Source organism: Neomonachus schauinslandi, chromosome 3 (genome assembly GCF_002201575.2).
Source record: "Neomonachus schauinslandi chromosome 3, ASM220157v2, whole genome shotgun sequence".
NCBI lineage: Eukaryota > Metazoa > Chordata > Mammalia > Carnivora > Phocidae > Neomonachus > Neomonachus schauinslandi.
In genome coordinates this window covers 180355255-180373203 of record NC_058405.1, presented here as the reverse complement: position 1 = coordinate 180373203, position 17949 = coordinate 180355255, and positions in this window count along the sequence as shown.

The window sequence follows — 17949 nt, the reverse complement described above, 5'->3', positions numbered from 1 at the left end:
GCCATTCCAGAATGTAGGCTGAGTACTATCTTCTCTAGTATTTTCATAAGAAGCTGAAATATTTGATCTGAACATTTAATCTCTAAATTTCAAAGTTCTAGTTCAAATTTTTAAGACCCCATAAGACTCAAATAAAATATGTCTTCAGCTCAGATTTGCTCCTGAATCTGTCATTTTCAAACTCCACTGTAATATTGGCATTGACTGAATTCACTCAAGTGTTTACCATGTTGTTGTTTATTGTACACTATCCAACCCCCCCACCCAGAAAAATTCTTCTGTTGTCATATAGGTAAAACTGCTTCCTGAATTTATTTCTGTCCTTTCAGAAAATTAGTAATATAAGGTCTGGTTATCCTAAACAGAGTAGAAATACTAGATAGTGGGCACAGTGCTTGTCAATTACTTATTCTTCTGGAAGGAAGGAAATAAGGAAAGAGGGAGGGAGGAAGAGAGGGAGGGAGGGAAGGAAGGAGAGAGGAGAGGAGGGAAGGAAGAAGAGTCACTATGATAGAGAATGTTAGTCTTTTGAAAGCTCTCAAGGATCCTCAAGAGCAAGAGGGTCTTTGATGCAATTGTATATAAAAAATTTCTCTGAAAGAATGAGCAGTGGGATGGTCCCGGAATTGCCAATTAGCCCTAGGACACAGGCTGGCTGTGCTCAAGCCAGGAGTGATCCCAACTTTCCCAGTAATGGTGACCTTTGTGATGGTTAACTTCAACCACCCATGGGCAGGTAATCAGATTCACAAAATTACTTTTCTTTCTTTTTATTTTTTTAAATATGGCCTTAAATTTAAAAAGCCTCAGGGTACAAAACACAATAAAGTCATTCATTAAAATATTTAGTCAAACTGATGGCAACATAATACAGCATATTTCATACTGCCTCTTCATCTTGGCAGGGCAATTAATAAGGCAGGTTTTGTTTTATGTCCCGAAGATTAATAAGCTGGGGTTATAATAGCATCATACTCAGACGTGGTTCGCATTAGAAATTGTTTTGCTTCTGTTTCCCCAAAAGTATATATAGGTTGCCTCAAAATCTATTTCATAAAGTAGGTAGAGTAAAAAAAAAATGTAGGTAGAGTAGATGTGAACCAATATACAAAATAAATAGCAGAAATTTATAAACAACATAAACTAGGGGATGATTGTTAGGACACAAGTCAATCAACTGTCTTGAAAAAACAAAGGGAGATTTCACTCGGATGTGGAATTTAAGAAACAAAATTGATGAATATAGGGGAAAGGAAGGAAAAAATAAAATAAGATAAAAACAGAGAGGGAAGCAAACCATAAGAGACTCTTAACTCTAGGGAACAAACTGAGGGTTGCAGGAGGGGGTGGGTGGGGGGATGAGGTAACTGGGTGATGGGCATTCAGGAGGGCACATGATGTAATGAGCACTGGGTGTTATATGCAACTTATGAATCACTAAATTCTACACCGAAATCAATAATACACTGTATGTTAACTAGTTTGAATTTAAGTAAAACCGATAAAAAAGAAAAAGCAAAGGGAATGGATGTCCCTTCTGGAAGCCCAGAAGTAAACCACATGAGAGCCTTAGTGACATCTTTCCTTCAAAAGCAACTGTGGCTATGCAGGAACTAAGCAATTAAAGGTAGAAAGAACAGGACAGAAAGATATAGAGGCTAGTACCACCCTCTGGTATGTTTATCTGGTTTAGATTCTTATACCATGGCTGATGGAAGCCTGCATTACCTGGAGATATACAGCTCATCATCATGTACAGATGGCTTGTCATCTTGTCAAAGCAGACTCTGCTACAAGACAAAATTATGATCAGAAACAGGATTTATTAACACAAAGTGGTGCTTGGAATATAGAGAGAAATGGCTGACATGCCTTCGCAATCTTACAATATTTTGATATTTTCACTTACACCATCTCAAAAGCTGCATATGTTGATAGTATCATCATTCTATAAATGAGAGTTCAAGGCTCTGAAAGTCAAAGGGGCTTGTCCACAAAAACAGAGACAGCAGTTGAGAGATTCAGATCTGGAATCTGAGCTTTCTGACTTTAAATTCTATGTGTTTACAACTTCCCAAATATGTCTGTCCCCAAACTGAGATAACACAAACAACACTGTTTCTGGAACCGTGGTTCTTCAGCTCTTCAATGCTCTGTCCTTACTTTGTCACCTCAGTGTCTTTGCTCCACAACATACAGGAGCATGTTGCTGTGCAACATACGAGCTGCCTTGATCAGAAAAAAAGGAGTATGTCTCTGAGAAGAGGGAATGCAAATTGTCCAAAGTAAAAAGAAATGAAGGGGTGATGCAAGAGAGAGGAACACAGAAATGGATGGGACAGTAGATGACCAGAGAACAAGATTGTGTTTGGGGTTCAGATGGGGAGCAAAGCCATCTCAGTACCTGCAGTGACGGAGGAAGGAAAATCCTGTGGTACACACCAGAGATGATGTGGAAGATCAAAATACAGTGAGTATATAAAGGGTGAGTAACAGAAGGGTGGGTGTTGCATCACACCCCTGAGTTAGAATCCATCTCAACCATTCCCCAGTTGTGTGACAATCACTTAGTTTCCCTGACTCTCAACTTCCTCATCTGTATAATGGAGGCAGTCACATCTGATTCACTTAAGACATGACTCCTGTGAGACTCATATATGAAATGATTTCATAAAGCACCATGTGTTTGGTAAATGTGAGCTGCCATTACTGATGGATATATATGACATTGGTTATAACCCTCACATTCTTTCGGATGAAAAACAATACATTTGTGTTACCAGTGGTCAGCCAGAATGTACTTTTCAGGGTCCATCTGTCAAACTTTAATAGGAGTTTATTAAGTAATCAGACACACAGATAATAAGTAAATAAAATTTGTTATCCAAATGTGGCACTCGTGAAGCAACCAAATCTTTAGTGGACATTATGCAGAGTATAAATCCTCATTCTAATCATTTTCTGTAAAGCTTATATCTGTTATTTTGTATTGTTCTCCATGTGTCCATTTCTACTTTGCTTTCTTAAACTTAAATCAGAATTATTAGAATTACATGCAAACATGGACTAAGTAGAATACTAGAATTCTAGAATACTTCTAGAATAACTAGAAGACATACAAATGGCTAACAAGTACATGAAAAAAATACTCAACATAACCAATCATTGGGATAATGCAAATCAAAACCACAATGAAGATATAATCAGACCTTCTAGAATGGCTGTTAGCAACAAGACAACGAATAACAAGTGTATTAAGGATGTAAAGAAAGGGAACTTTGTGCACTGTTGGCAGAAATGTGAGTTGGTACAGCCATTATGGAAAATAGTATGGTGGTTCCTCAAAAAATTAAAGATAGAATTACCATAGCTATTACCAGTAATATCACTTCTGGCCACATATCCAAAGGAAATGAAAACAGGATATCAAAGAGATATCTGCACTCTCATGTTCATTGCAGTATTATTTATAATAACCAAGATGTGAAAACACCTTAAATGTCCATCAACAAATTGGTGGATAAAGAAGATGTGATAGATTATAGATAGATAGATAGATGATAGATAGATAGATAGATGATAGATAGATAGATAGATAGATGATAGATAGATAGATGATAGATAGATGATAGATAGATAGATAGATAGATGATAGATGATGATAGATGATAGATAGATAGATGATAGATGATGATAGATAGATGATAGATAGATGATAGATAGATAGATGATAGATATGTGTATATATATATACATATATGATGTATGCAATATATATGAGATATATGTGAAATGTGGACTATATAGAATATTATTCAGCCTTGAGAAAAAAGGGAATCCTGCTGTTGGTAATGACATGGATGGGTCCCAAAGGCATTACACTAAGTGAAATAAGTCGGAAAGAGACAAATCCTGCATGGTATTACTTACATGTAAAGTCTTAAAAAAAAAAGAAAGTCAAACTCATAAAACAGAGAGTAGAAAAGTGGTTACCATGGGCTGGGGGGGGGGGTGGGGAATACGGAGAGGTTGGTAAATTGGTACAAATTTTAGCTGTAAGGTAACTAAGATCCGAGGCTCTAATGTATAATATGGTGACTGTAGTTGATAATACTGTATTGTGTAATTGATATTTGCTAAGAGAGCAGGACTTAAATGTCAATCTCTCTCTCTACACACACACACACACACACACACACACACGGTGATGGATTTATTAATTAACTAGATAAGGGAAAGCCTTTCACTATATATACTTACATCAAATCATCACAATGTACACTTTAAATATCTTAAAAGTTTATTTGCCAATAAAGTTGAAAAATAATTCCCTATTTAACCTGAAAATTAAAAAAAAAAATAACTGTGAATTAATAGAAGTTGGGGAGTTTGCCTAGTCATGGGCAATTAGGCAAATAAGAACATTCAAATATAGCATCTAACTTAGATGTCAGGAGACTTTTTAAATGAAATATTTTATTCTGAATTGTGTTCTTTTTTTAAAGATTTTTATTTATTTGAGAAAGAGAAAGAGAGAGGGGGCAGGAGCAGAGGGAGAGGGATAAGCAGACTCCACACTGAGCACAGAGCCTGATGTGGAGCTCAATCCCACGACCCCTAGATCATGACTTGAGCTGAAATCAACAATCAGACGTTCAACCAACTGAGCCACCCAGGCTCTGAGTTCTGTTCTGAGTTGACGGATTAGCCACTAGTGATTCCCGAGGAGCATACTGTTGTGGCAAACATTCTTTCATTCACACAACAAACTGGCCTTTAAATGCACAACACTGAATACTTTCAGGTCTATGATAGACACTGATGATACAGAACTAAGAAAGACAAGGAACTCACAAGCTGAAGAACAAGAAATACTTTAACAGACAGGAATATCAAATGTAAAATGTCAAACCTTCAGAGCATTCCCCCTGAGTTAATCTAACACCACATTCCCATTTAACATATTAATCAGGGGCAGCAGCCATATTTAATTTATCTTCCTTCACCAACACTTTGCATGGGTTTACTGTAAGACTAAGCAGGGAGAGTTATTCTAACTGTAATTCACATAATGTTGCAATTTAACGACTTACTGGTTCCGGCAAACCAGGTGTGCTCATTTCAATGCTATTTCAGTGCATTCATAATCTAACAAACATTCCTTCACAGTTAACACTTTTTCTGGATTTGTGGTTAAGGTGAAGGAGAAGTTTGTAATGCCAGCAACTTCACCAGAAGAACTTCCCCAGAGACCATCCCCTTTGGCTGATCTTGTTTTTACTTGTTGTAGTGGGTTGAATGGTGCCCACCCCTCCCCCAAAGCCAAAGAGATGCCCACATCCTAATTCTAGGAACCTGTGAATGTAATCTTATTTGGAAAAAAAGGTTTTTGCAGGTGTAATCGAGTTAAGGATCTTGAGATGAGGAGATCATTCGGGGTTACCTGGGTAGTCTTAAAACAGATTACCAGTGCCCTTAAAAGAGAAAGGGAGAGATTTGAGTCAGACACAAAGGAGAAGACATAGAGAGAGGGAAGGAGGCAATGTGACCACAGACAGAGATCAGAGTGAGTCAGCTGCAAGTCAAGGAGTGCCAACAACCACCAAAAACTGGAAGAGGCAAAAGATGGATTCTCCCCTAGAGACTCCAGAGGGAGTGCGGACCTGCCAACACTGTGAATGTGGACTTCTGGCCTCCAGAACTGTGAGAACAAATTCTTTCATTCTCAGCCACCCAGTTTGTGGTCATCTGGTAGGGCAGCCACAAGAAACTAATATACTTGGTTTTGTTCTCTGGTTTCACCTCGTGATGACGCCAATACATTTCTGTCCTTGCAGAGCAATGACTCTCTCAGGTCCATGTGTTGCGTCTTAGTCTGCTTGGGCTGCCATAACAGAACACCGTAGACCGGGGGGCTTAAACAATAGACATTTGTTTTTCACAGTTTGGGAGGCTGGGAAGTCTAAGATCTAAGTGCAGATCAATTAGGTTCCCAGTGAGGGTCCTCTTCCTGGCTCGGGGACAGCCACCTTGTCAGTATCCTCACACAGCAGAGAGCAGAAGCTGTTTCCTCTTTCTCTTTTTATAAAGACACTTGTATCATAGAGACCACTCTCCTGACCTCATCAAAACCTAATTACCCTTCAATGGCCATATCAACACCACCATTACACTGGGGGTTAGGGCTTCAACATATGCAACTGGGGTGGGGTGGGGGCACAAACATGCAGTCTATAACTAGTCCTCTATTCTAGCTCAACATATATGTTAACTACATTCACCAAGGCCTTTCATTCTTAGAATGTTCCAAATTGGCATTGTTTCGTTCATTAGGAAATGTGTATTTAGCTTATAGGAACCTTGCAAAATGCTTAGGAGATAGCCATGCTGGGGAAAGAAATCCCTGCTTTTTGCTGATTTGGAGGCTACTCTAGTAATTCCTATTTGACACCCACATCCATGTAGACAATTATGAGCAATCATTGTATGTTTTCACTTGAATGGATCTTTGCCATAGTTTTTGTTTGTTTCTTTTAATCAAGGGGTGTATATGGTAGAAGCCTCCATAGAAATATTAGGTGTTCAGTTCATTATCAACAGACTGAATGGCATGATATAATAAATGAATGAATATTTAGGCGAGTAGTACCTAGTCCATGGAGAGCATACTTTTTCCACACTTCCCTATGAAAGGCAACTTTGCTGAGATGCTAAGAGCATGATCTCCAAAGCCCAAGTAAGCAGAATTGAAGCCCTACTCCACCACCCACCATGTAATCTTGCATGAGTTACTTAAACTCTCTTTGCCTCAGTTTCCCCTTCAAGAAAGTGGGAAGGAGGATTAAATGTGTTATCTTATGTGAAGAGCTTAGAAAAGTATCTGGCATAAAAAAATACTACATATCAGAATTGGTTGCTACTATCATTATGGACACCTTATTTCACACAATCTGTGATTTTAGAAGACTCTTTCTATGGGCTCAGTATAGTAGATGTGGAATCATATGGTGTAGCAGCCCCCAAGAATGGAAACACTTCATTTTGCCATCAGTAACTACTAAGAGTTCTCACTCTTACCCTCTGATCTCCTTGGCTCTCACGCTACTTTGAGAAGTTGAAGATTCTTTGAGAAGAAAGATCACCTCTTCTTCATTTGCATTTCTCTTTCAAGTATAGGACCCTGTCCCCAGTTGCTTTTTAACGATAGATATCAGGGGCACCTGGGTGGCTCAGTTGGTTAAGCGTCTGCCTTTGGCTCAGGTCATGATTCCAGAGTCCCTGGATCCAGCCCTGCATCAGGGTCCCTGCTCAGCGGGGAGCCTGCTTCTCCCTCTGCCTCTGCTCCTCCCCCAATGTGTGCTTGCTCGCTCAATCTCTCTCTCTCTCTCACTTTCTCTCTCTCAAATAAATAAATAAAATCTTTTTACAAAATAAAGATAGATATCAAAATAAATGGATTGATTAGATTCATTCTTCTTAGAAGATGTTTTTAGGCATTGTTCAGAGAACTTGTTGGAGTGTCCTTGGCTTTTTAAAAAGAGTAACCAGGGTGGTGAGTAGTAATGATGACTGCTTTTGACAGGCACATTCTTTGTCTGTGCACCAAAAATGTGACTTGGGGCTAGTGTAGAAGTACTTTGAAGTGAGACAGAATAGCTTGGAAGCTATGATTAAAGAGGACTTGTTTACAAAATAAACTCCAAGATTATAGGAAAACTTCCTCAGTGACTTTTTTAGGTCTTTGATTCAATGAACCAGATCCTGCTTTTCTCCCATGGGGTGAAGCTGACCTAGACCACAATAGAGAAAGTCTTGCAGATAATCTTGCCAACTCCACGCCAGAGACAATTAGTGGGAAACAAACTGTAGCCTTTAAAGAGCAGGTGGAGGAATGATAAACTAAAACATCATCAGTCTCTGGCCCTATCTCCTTTCTCACTGACCATTCACAATTTTTGCAAACATCGAATTAAAGAGAAGACTATTTGTTTTTCATCCCGGAACTATAAATATGACACTATCAATCATAGAGATTGTTGGGGCAGGTGATGAAACAGAAATTTCTAACCAAAGGGACGGTCTTTGAGTGTCATATAATTTTAAGACTTCTTCTCTCTCACTTTTGTTATTTTTGTGTTTGTTTTTAACATCTGATTTTTTTTTCAAAGACGGTACTCATCACTGAACCATGCTGTCCATTCTGGAGGATCCGTAATCCCCAAAGGTTGGTCTGAGGTAACATCCAAGGCTGTTTTGGTTAGAATTATGTTTCCAGCCACTAGCCCACAGCAGGAAATATTTATAAGCATTTGACAAATAGTTGTTGAATAAATGAAATAAAAACATTTAGGGTTTTGTCCTCAATTGTGACCTATTTTTTTAATTGTTTTCTTTTCATCTGCCAGATATAATGACATTTGGATAAAGCTGTGAACAGACATACTTTAGAGTCAGCACATGTAAAATTCTTTCTGAAGCCTCTTACACTAGATTCCTTCATCTGAAATCTTGTCAATCAACAGAAAGATTTCTCTGAATACTCTGTGCACTGCTGTTTATATACACTCCACGTATTTTCTACTGTATTATTTTCTTATCTTCATCCCACTTGTTATTATTGAATTTACATGTTTATTGCCTGTTTTCATCTCTAGAGTACAAAACACAAGGTCTGAATGGGCAGGGCCTCCCTCATTCACAGCTCTACCCCTGATACCTAGTATAGTGCCAAGACCAAGACCATAGCTTAATAAATATTTGTTTAAAATGAATTTTTAAATTAAAAAATAACATAAGTGTTTATAGTCAATAGAATTCAGAACTCATATTTTAAAAATTTTGGACAAGTTTTTGAAAAGCGTTTTTAGTCATCTTATATCCACATGATATCAATCATGATGTTTAAGGAATAGGGTTGGGGTGCCTGGGTGGCTCTGTCAGTTAAGCATCTGACTCTTGATTTCGGCTCAGGTCATGATCTCCAGGTCATGAGACTGAGCCCAGTGTCAGGCTCTGCGCTGGGTATGGAGCCTGCTTGACATTCTCTCTCTCCCTCTGCCACACCCCACCTGTTCACACTCTCTCTCTCCCTCTAAATTAATATTAATTAATTAATATAAGATATAGGGTTATTACAGAACATGAAAGAAATACTCTGATTTCATTGCAACTGACTTATTTGATTTTGAACTTAGGTTTGCTTCAATTAATAAAACTTTGCGGGGCACCTGGGTGGCTCAGTTGGTTAAGCGACTGCCTTCGCCTCAGGTCATGATCCTGGAGTCCCGGGGTCGAGTCCTGCATCGGGCTCCCTGCTCGGCGGGGAGTCTGCTTCTCCCTCTGACCCTCCCCCCTCTCATGCTCTCTCTCTCTCTCATTCTATCTCTCAAATAAATAAATAAAATCTTTAAAAAAAATAAAAATAAAAATAAAAAAAGATAAAACTTTGCTCTGGGGGTGCATAGGTGGCTCAGTTGTTAAGCGTCTGCCTTCAGCTCAGGTCATGATCCCAGGGTCCTGGGATCGAGCCCTGCATTGGGCTCCCTGCTCAGCGGGGAGTCTGATTCTCCCTCTCCTTCTGCCTGCCACTCCCCCTGCCTATGCTCTCTCTCTTGCTCTCTCTCACTTTCTCAAATTAATAAATAAAATCTTTAAAAAAATAAAACTTTGCTCTGTTACATGCATTATGTTCATATTGTTACCTAAATTAGTACCATATGAATTTACATTCACATTAGTTCCATACGAATACAAATATTTGGGACAAACTGCCAGTCACATTTGCCTTAATACTTATTCTCACAAAATTCCTCTAATAGGTGTTATTAGAAGTTTTGGCGTGGTGAAAATGAACTGAGAAAGATAAATTGCTAGAAGTTACACATAAAATCAGGAAGGGAGATAGGATCACATCCATGTGCTTTCGAATTTTTTGGAAGTTTTGTGCATTTTGGTGTATTAATAGAGACTATTATCCTTAACTATTATTTATTATTTAAATGTAATAATGCTTATATAAATGAAGGCTTTCCTAAGCCATCCAGATTTAGCATTTTGTGATTTTAAATTTTTCTGGAATTGAACTGAAAATGTATGATTTTTCAATAATCTTGGGGCAAAATGCTAGTAAAATTCATAGCAAGAAGTGAGTTAAAGTCTTCTTAGTATAAACCAAGGTGGTAGTAGTAACAAAACTTTCTCTTCTTGCCATATAGTTCCACTTTTCTTTTTCCTGCCAAAAAGTTTCCTTTTCCCAAGTTACCACCCCATTAGCCACACTCCTTCATGGTATCCTCTTCGGTAAGTGAACAAGTTATAGTCACACTTAATATAATGTAAATTTTATTACACATTTTAATTGGAGATCGTAAAAGTCAGTATTATCCAAAGAACACTCTGTAGTAATAAAAATGTTTTAGTTCAAATTCTTTTTTGCCCAGTGTGGTAGTCAATACCCATGTGTGGCTGTTGAACACTTGAAATGTGGCTGGTTTTATTTCATTTTATTGGTTTATATTTAAATAGACACATGTGGGTAGTGGTGGCCATATTGGACAGCACAGTTATAGATTATGCATTCGAAAGACTCTTCCTGCTTTCCTTTCTCAAACACACAGAAGGGTATGTTTCAGAAGGGCCAAATACAGTGGCTGTTCTCAGTATTTTTGTAGTTCATCTGGCTTAAGGAATGAATGATCTACCACCAAGTTACAAACCAAACAATATTTCCCACCTAAGGTTGTCTAAGCTCTTCTCTTTATTTTTCACTCTAAAGTTCTGGCTGAATTTAGAACCCAGAGGATCAAAGGAAGGCTGGTTTCTCAGGATTCCTAGCTGGGAGTGGAAATGATGGTGTGAGTGCCAAACAGCTCATGAAGTAGCCAGTGCTTATGAGATCCGCAGCCAAGTTTACCAGATGAGAAAGGAGAGAGGGGCAAAAAGAATCAGACAGAATAATGCTAATAAATGTTTTGTTTAGCCAGCTCTATTTTTTTTTTTTTTTCTATATTGATCTGAGGTTCAAACTGGGTAGGAATCTCACTGTATAGCAAATAGATATTTTTGGAGTTTGGGTGTGGGGAATATACATGCATAAAAAATAAGATGAGAAATTCAAAGATTTTCAAAGATCTGGAAATTTTTTTTTCCTTCCAGAAGACATAACTGTTATTTTAGTTTCCTGTAAGTCATAAGGCTTGGAATATAACACATTACATTCCACATAATTTTTAAATTGCTTATTTTCTTAAGTATCATTACCTACTTACTGTGCCCCTGAAACAAAAACAGAAATTAAAGTTGTGCATTTCCCATAACTGTAAAAACCACATATTTCTAAAAAGATTTAACTCCCCCAAGGGGTATGAAATACCTACCCTTTTGGACCATTAGCATTTATTAATCCCTAAACAGATATACAGCTGTGAGGCAAGCTTAACAGGTTTGTTGTGCAACAAAGAAACATACTTTTGAAGGTTCCTGGAGGGGAGGCAGGTGGGGGGGGAAGGGATAATTAGGTGACGGGCATTAAGGAGGGCACTTGATGTAATGAGCACTGGGTGTTATATGCACATCATGAATCACTAAATTCTACCTCTGAAACTAATAATAAAAAAAAGAAACTTATTTTGTAAGAAAGAAACATCTTCTGAAGCCACTTTCACTTTTTTCTAATGAACACCTTTTTTCTTCAAGCATATTTTTGGAGTGTGGAACTCCACGTAATGGAAATGGAGCTTTCTACTACCATGTAATATAACAAATCCATAGGGGGAAAGAGAGTGAGATCAGAACCACAGAAACCAGCTTCCTCTGCTCTATCACCCTCCAAAGGAAACAGGTTATATATAATGCATGTAATGGAGTCTTACGGGCCAGAGACAAATAGCACGTGCTATTCGATTTTCACTCAAAAAGTTATATTAGAAATGCCACAAAATAAGCCAACTTTTAAAATGCCTAAAACAGAAACCCAGAAAAGATAAGCATCTTCAAATAGAGATGTATTAATAGAGCTCTCTAGTAGATACATTAATGAAATGTTCATTGAAAGGAGTTATAAAGAAGTCCCTCAAAAGTCAGTGACCACCTAATTTATCATCCAAACGGAGACACACTGGAGAGCAGAAGTGGGTGCTATTGATAATGAAGTTACAACTTCCGGACCAGCCAAGACAGGTGGCTGCCTGTGTGTGAGTCTTTCTTTCTTAGTTCATTACTCACCCCTCCGGATACCCCTCTGCTACTCAAATACCACTCATATTTTAAGACATTGCTTCATTACCCTGTCTCGATAATACTTTCAGGACCTCTCCAGCCCCCTTCTATTTCCCTATCCCTCCACATCTACAGTACTTGTAATCTGTGCCACACATTTACCTTACATTTATCATCCGCTAATATTTCGCATGTGTTAGTTCTATTTCTAAATTACATTGTAAGTTCCTGAAACCCAGGATATTATCCTATTTTTTCAATCTCCCCAAAGCCCAAAACTAGCCCCTGGAAACCATTGCTCAAAAAAGCCCTGTAGCATGGAGCTCACTGCTGGTTTCCTATACTTTCAAAGCCAAATTCGGGGCTTTCCTCTACCATGCAGTCTTCCCAAATTAAAGCAGAGGTAATGTGCACCCTTCCTCTGACTGCAGATATTATTGACCACAATACTCAGCCTCATAGCAGTGCTTTATTTTATCAGCACAGATCACTCTATGTAACTTACTATCTTTCCAGCTAGATCAAAGGCTATTGAGGCTGGGCATTGTCTCATTCTTCTTTGTATTTCCAGTGTCCTTCACTGTCCTTACATGTAGTAGTGCTAGTAAAATGTCTAGCACTGCCTCCCCTACCAGTATCAGAGTGGCTTACCACTTTCCACCATCACGATGAAGCAGTCCTAGCAAGGCCTGATTAAGTAAAAATGGCCCAGGTGTCAGAGAAATGACCTCTTTTTGAATTGTCCATCTAGGTCCCGCAGGGGGAGAAGCTCTAGACTGAGGCATGCTGGGACAGGCATAAAGTAGAGCGGAAAGGGACAGAAAGAAGCTGGAAGTTGTTCTAGCTAAAGGTACAGCTCCTTTTTAATCCCCTGATCTTGCTTCAGCAGAAGGCTACTGGAAATCCATATAGTTTTCTATTGTTGTCTAGTCCCCTCCTGAAGAGGGGATCTAGGTGGTCCAGCTTAAGTCAAACACGGGCAAGTACAGTACAAGGTGGCCCTATAGGGTGAACTAGGTGAGCCTCCTCCCGGAGGGACCAAGAGGCAGACAACTGAGTGTAGACTCAACTATAGGAGAGAAGGTAGTCCATGCAAGTTGCTGGCTCTGGTTTCTCAAGAAAGGAGATAGGGAGGAGCTCGGCTGGGAGTCAGGGAAGTAATCAAGCAAAGTTAGGTTTCAGGGTGGGCAGTGGAATAGGTGTGTGGGCATTGTAAGGAACAAAGATCAAGGCAGAATCCCCGACCTCTGAAACGACACTGTGAGAGAGGGGAGAAAGTAAGCAAGGTGCCATTGGCATCACGGGACAGACCTGGTCACCGTCCATCAGATCATGAGGAGGATTGATCATCTATATGAGTCTAGGCTTTCACAGCTAGAGCTGCTAGGGCTTTTCTGAACCTGTAGTGATGGATGTGGAAACCAGATGGGCCTGGACACAGAGATGGAAGCTGTCACCACCCCTGCCCCTGCTAAGAGACACTAAGACAAAATGAAACAGGAATGGAGAAGGCCACACATAGAAGGTGAGCAGAGAGTAACCTTTCCCTGCATGCATTCTTTAGGATGCTGATCTAAGAAAGGATGAAATGGCAAGGCAAGTCCCAGAAAAGCTCGGTGAAACAAAATTAGCAAGATTCTTTACCTAATCCTGGCATGTATAGTGTCAATCTCCAAACATGACTCTTTTTTTTTTTAAGATTTTATTTATTTATTCAAGAGAAAGAGAGAATGAGAGAGAGAGAGGCAGAGGGAGAAGCAGCCTCCCCGTGGAGCAGGGAGGGCAATGTTGGACTAGATCCCAGGACCCTGGGATCACGACCTGAGCTAAAGGCAGATGCTTAAACGACTGAGCCACCCAGGCGTCCCAGACACAACTCTCTTATGCAGGGATGCTCTCAGAAGATGTTGATCCCCTAGAGCCTGTGCAGAAGGGCTCAGGCACAGTGGTACCATAGGAATGACAGAAGACAGTGTGGGGACACACGCAGCAGGCTTCTCGTCCCCAGACACCGCCTCCGCAGCTGACTTGGTGAAATCTTAGGCAATACTATATGCAAACACTAATGGTTTATTTGCCTTAGACTCAACTTAAGGGACAGATAATGAAGGCTTGGAAAAGAATAAAATGTGAAACATCTGCCAGGAGTTATACAATTAATTAATTAATTTTCCCATTCATTTTGGTAGCTTACAGTTCTTCCTTTATTCCTTGGCATCTCTAGGGAACACAGTCTAAGATTGAAGCTCCATCCAGAAAAAAGGAGAAAAAAGTCAAATAGTGCCAGTGATGACCTAAGTTCTATCAATTTTTTTCTGCTAGTTAGTTACATTCTAGGGGGCTGTTTCACGTGGGTTCCCTCCAGTGTTATTCTGTGATTCTTTCTTAACGTACGTTGTTCTTTGGTAAGTTGTAGGACAGGGATTGTAACAGCACAAAGAGGCAGCAGGCAGGCCGTACGGATGTGGCTTTGCACACAGCTCTATCCCTTATGACTTTGGGACCTCGTGCTGGTGCACTGAGCACAGTTTTGTGCTGTCCAGATGGAACCCCCAGGAATGATGCATATGACTGATGTGGGCTCCTGGAGGCTGTCCGATGAGGGCATCCCTCTCCAGCAGAGGGCGATGTCTCGGCCCTGTGTGATGCCCGGTTACTGGAGTCCTTCCCATCTGGACTAGTCGAAGGGCAGGTACAACGCCTAGATCCATCTCAGATGGAGACAGCTCTAAAGGTCCAGCCCTGCCCAGAGTTCCCTGTGACATCAGCAGAGGATAATGGTAGAACTGTTTGCATCACAGATTAACATCCACCCCCATACCTGCCATCCTCACTCTCCCCTGTCCTCAGGTGTTACTGCTGAAAAAACTCTCCAATATACTTTCTGCAACCAACCTCTGTCTCAGAGTCTGTTTCTGGGAGAACTGTCCACAAGAGCCGGTTCATCATCTTCTCTGGGCCTCAGGTCCCTCATCTGTAATAGAAGAAGGGTATTAATAGCTCAATTGCATGAGTCATTACTAGATGTCAGGCTCTTTTCTAAGCATTTTTCGGGAATTAATTTAATTCCTAAAAATCTTCTGTTGCACTATTATCCTCTCCCTTTACACAGGAGAGGAACCTGAGGCACATAAATTATCTAATTTGAAAAATGTCACAAACCTAGTCAGTAGGAGTCCTGAGGTTAGTCAGTATGTCTCCAAAAATTATACTCTTAACTCTTATGCTTCATTATGTTTCCCCACAGAACAATGGTTAAAATTAAATGAGATTATATAGCATACATCTACCACAGCACTGGGACACAGTAGTTAATCAACAAATGTTTATTTTCTCTGGTCTGCATATACATCTACGTGTCACAGGTGTGGTGAGGATGGCAGGAGACCATGGATGATGTGATGTGTGTGGGAAGTGTGCCACTTGCTGACTACCAAGTGACCAGCATTGATTTTTCGAGGGGGGTGCAAGGTCCAGTGGTAGGAACCAATGCTCAAGAGTCAGATTACCTACTTTGGAGCCTGGATTCTCTGCCTGCTACTCTAATCTTCTGACCTTCAGTTTGTCATCTATTAAAAAGGAAATAATAATATTACCTATCTTCTAAGGTTGTTGTGAAGATCAAATTAATTAATGTAAAATATTTAGCATATTGTCTGGCATAGTAAAAACTGAATAAATGTTAGTTATTATAACTGTTGTTATAACTAACATTACTTATTATAGAGATTATTTTTTTCAGTTAGGATTAGGCTTGTGTTCATACAACTTTAAAAAATGAAATGACTGTCTTAAATAAGAGGAACTTTATTTCCCTCTCTTCTAAAAGAAATCCAGAGGTGAATTACCTGACGTTAGTGTAGCCTGAATATCTTCCAACACCATGGACAACCAACTTGTTTTTGCTTCATGGTCCAAAATGCCTGTCAGAGCTCCCGCTATCACACTTGCATTCCAAACTATAGGACAGAAAAAGGAGCAAAGAAGGGGATTGTTCCTCCGTTTGAAAAATGCCCCAAAAATATCACCCCTCTATCTTATGGCTGTAAATTGGTCACATGCCACATCTAGCATGTATGGAATGCTGAGCTATGTGGATTTTCATTTCAGCCAATGATGGTTCAACCAATGTCAGGACTCTGTTACAGAGGAAGTAAAATAGGCCTAGATGCTAGAAGGCACAGAACAGTTTCCATCACGGGATGAGCCTTCTGGGCACCCGTTTAACGATAAGTTCTGACACTTTTCTGGTTGTAGTTACAGGAAAAGACAAATTGTTACTTTAGGTATCGTAAATATCCAATGTCAGTTAACTTAAAGGTGTAGAGTTTTAATTCTAACCCATTTTAACCCATTTTTCTGAATACTTCTATTTCTGACAATTCTAATTTGCACAGCAAAACCTGCAGGAAAAAATACCTTATAAGATCATGAAGTAGAAAACAATAACCCATGCTAATTCTTGCAAGTGTTTCATAAATAAAACATGAAGCAAAAGGAAGTTAAATATTGATTAAAGAAATCTAAAGCTTAGGAAGTTTAAGTTTGTTATATACATTGTCGTGAATTTCATCGGAAGCCGACCATTTGGGAGATAGATAAATAGGACCTTTGAGTATCAGGACTAGCTCTTATGGCATCCAGTAGTAGGAGACCAAGGGATGAGTGACTGTCAGCAACATTTTCATTACATCCAATGAATAAGAAATAGTGACCTTGAAATCATTTAGGAAATTTACAATTAAAAAAAAAATCCTTACTATACTTATGCAGTTTACTCTCTTTCTCCTAAATACACATATTTCAGAACACAAAGATTTTAACCCAGAAAAAAACAATGTGCAAAGGCCCTCAAATCAAACTCTGGATTTATAATAGGAAGAAATCACCACATGAAAAGAAACATGTCACTGTCATGGGAGGAATTGAACAGTTTCTCCCATTCTAAGAATGTGTTAGAGAGAAACCACCCACAGTTTTCCATCGTTTTTTTAACCTGACTTCACCATGAAGCCAGCCAGTCAAAATATAAAATTATGGGAACGTGATTTTCAGCTACACCACAAACCTGGAGAAATCCATGTTATTCTAAAAGTATTATCTAATTATAGGCAAGGATTAGCTCACAGGAAACAGCCAAATTATCTGATCTATTGTTGAAAAGACTCTCATATTGACAGGATGCCGTTTACTAATTTCGCATTCAGGGAAGGATCCAAATGCCTTCTGGGTCACTCTGTTGGAATCCAAAGAAAATAGTTTTAGCAGAGAAATCACCCTGAACCACAGTTGCAGACTTTTCAAATTAAAACAAATAAAAACGGGGAAGAAGAAAGATGAGTGTTTGATGTACGGAGGCGCTGTAGGCCTTCACTCTACGGTAAAATGAAAATGACAAGAGCTGATCATCTGAACTCTGGGTTTAGAGACCAAACGATTAGACCTAGTGCTGTGTCCCTGATTCCTTCACGTACTTTTGCAATTGGATTGGAAAGAGTGGTTGGCGGTGAGTCTACAGCCCTTACCTTGGTTCATAAGGCAATCAGCTGAAGAAAAGGCAACTTGTTTTTCTGACATTGTAATGGATGGATAGCTTTTACTTGTTTTCACTTCAGTTAAAACTTAATGTGTAGGAAAAGCAGAATAATATTCTAGTAACTCTTCCAACTAAAAAAGAAAAAGTTTTAAAAAATTCTAAACCCAAAAGATGCCAAGATGCAAATGTTCCCTTTT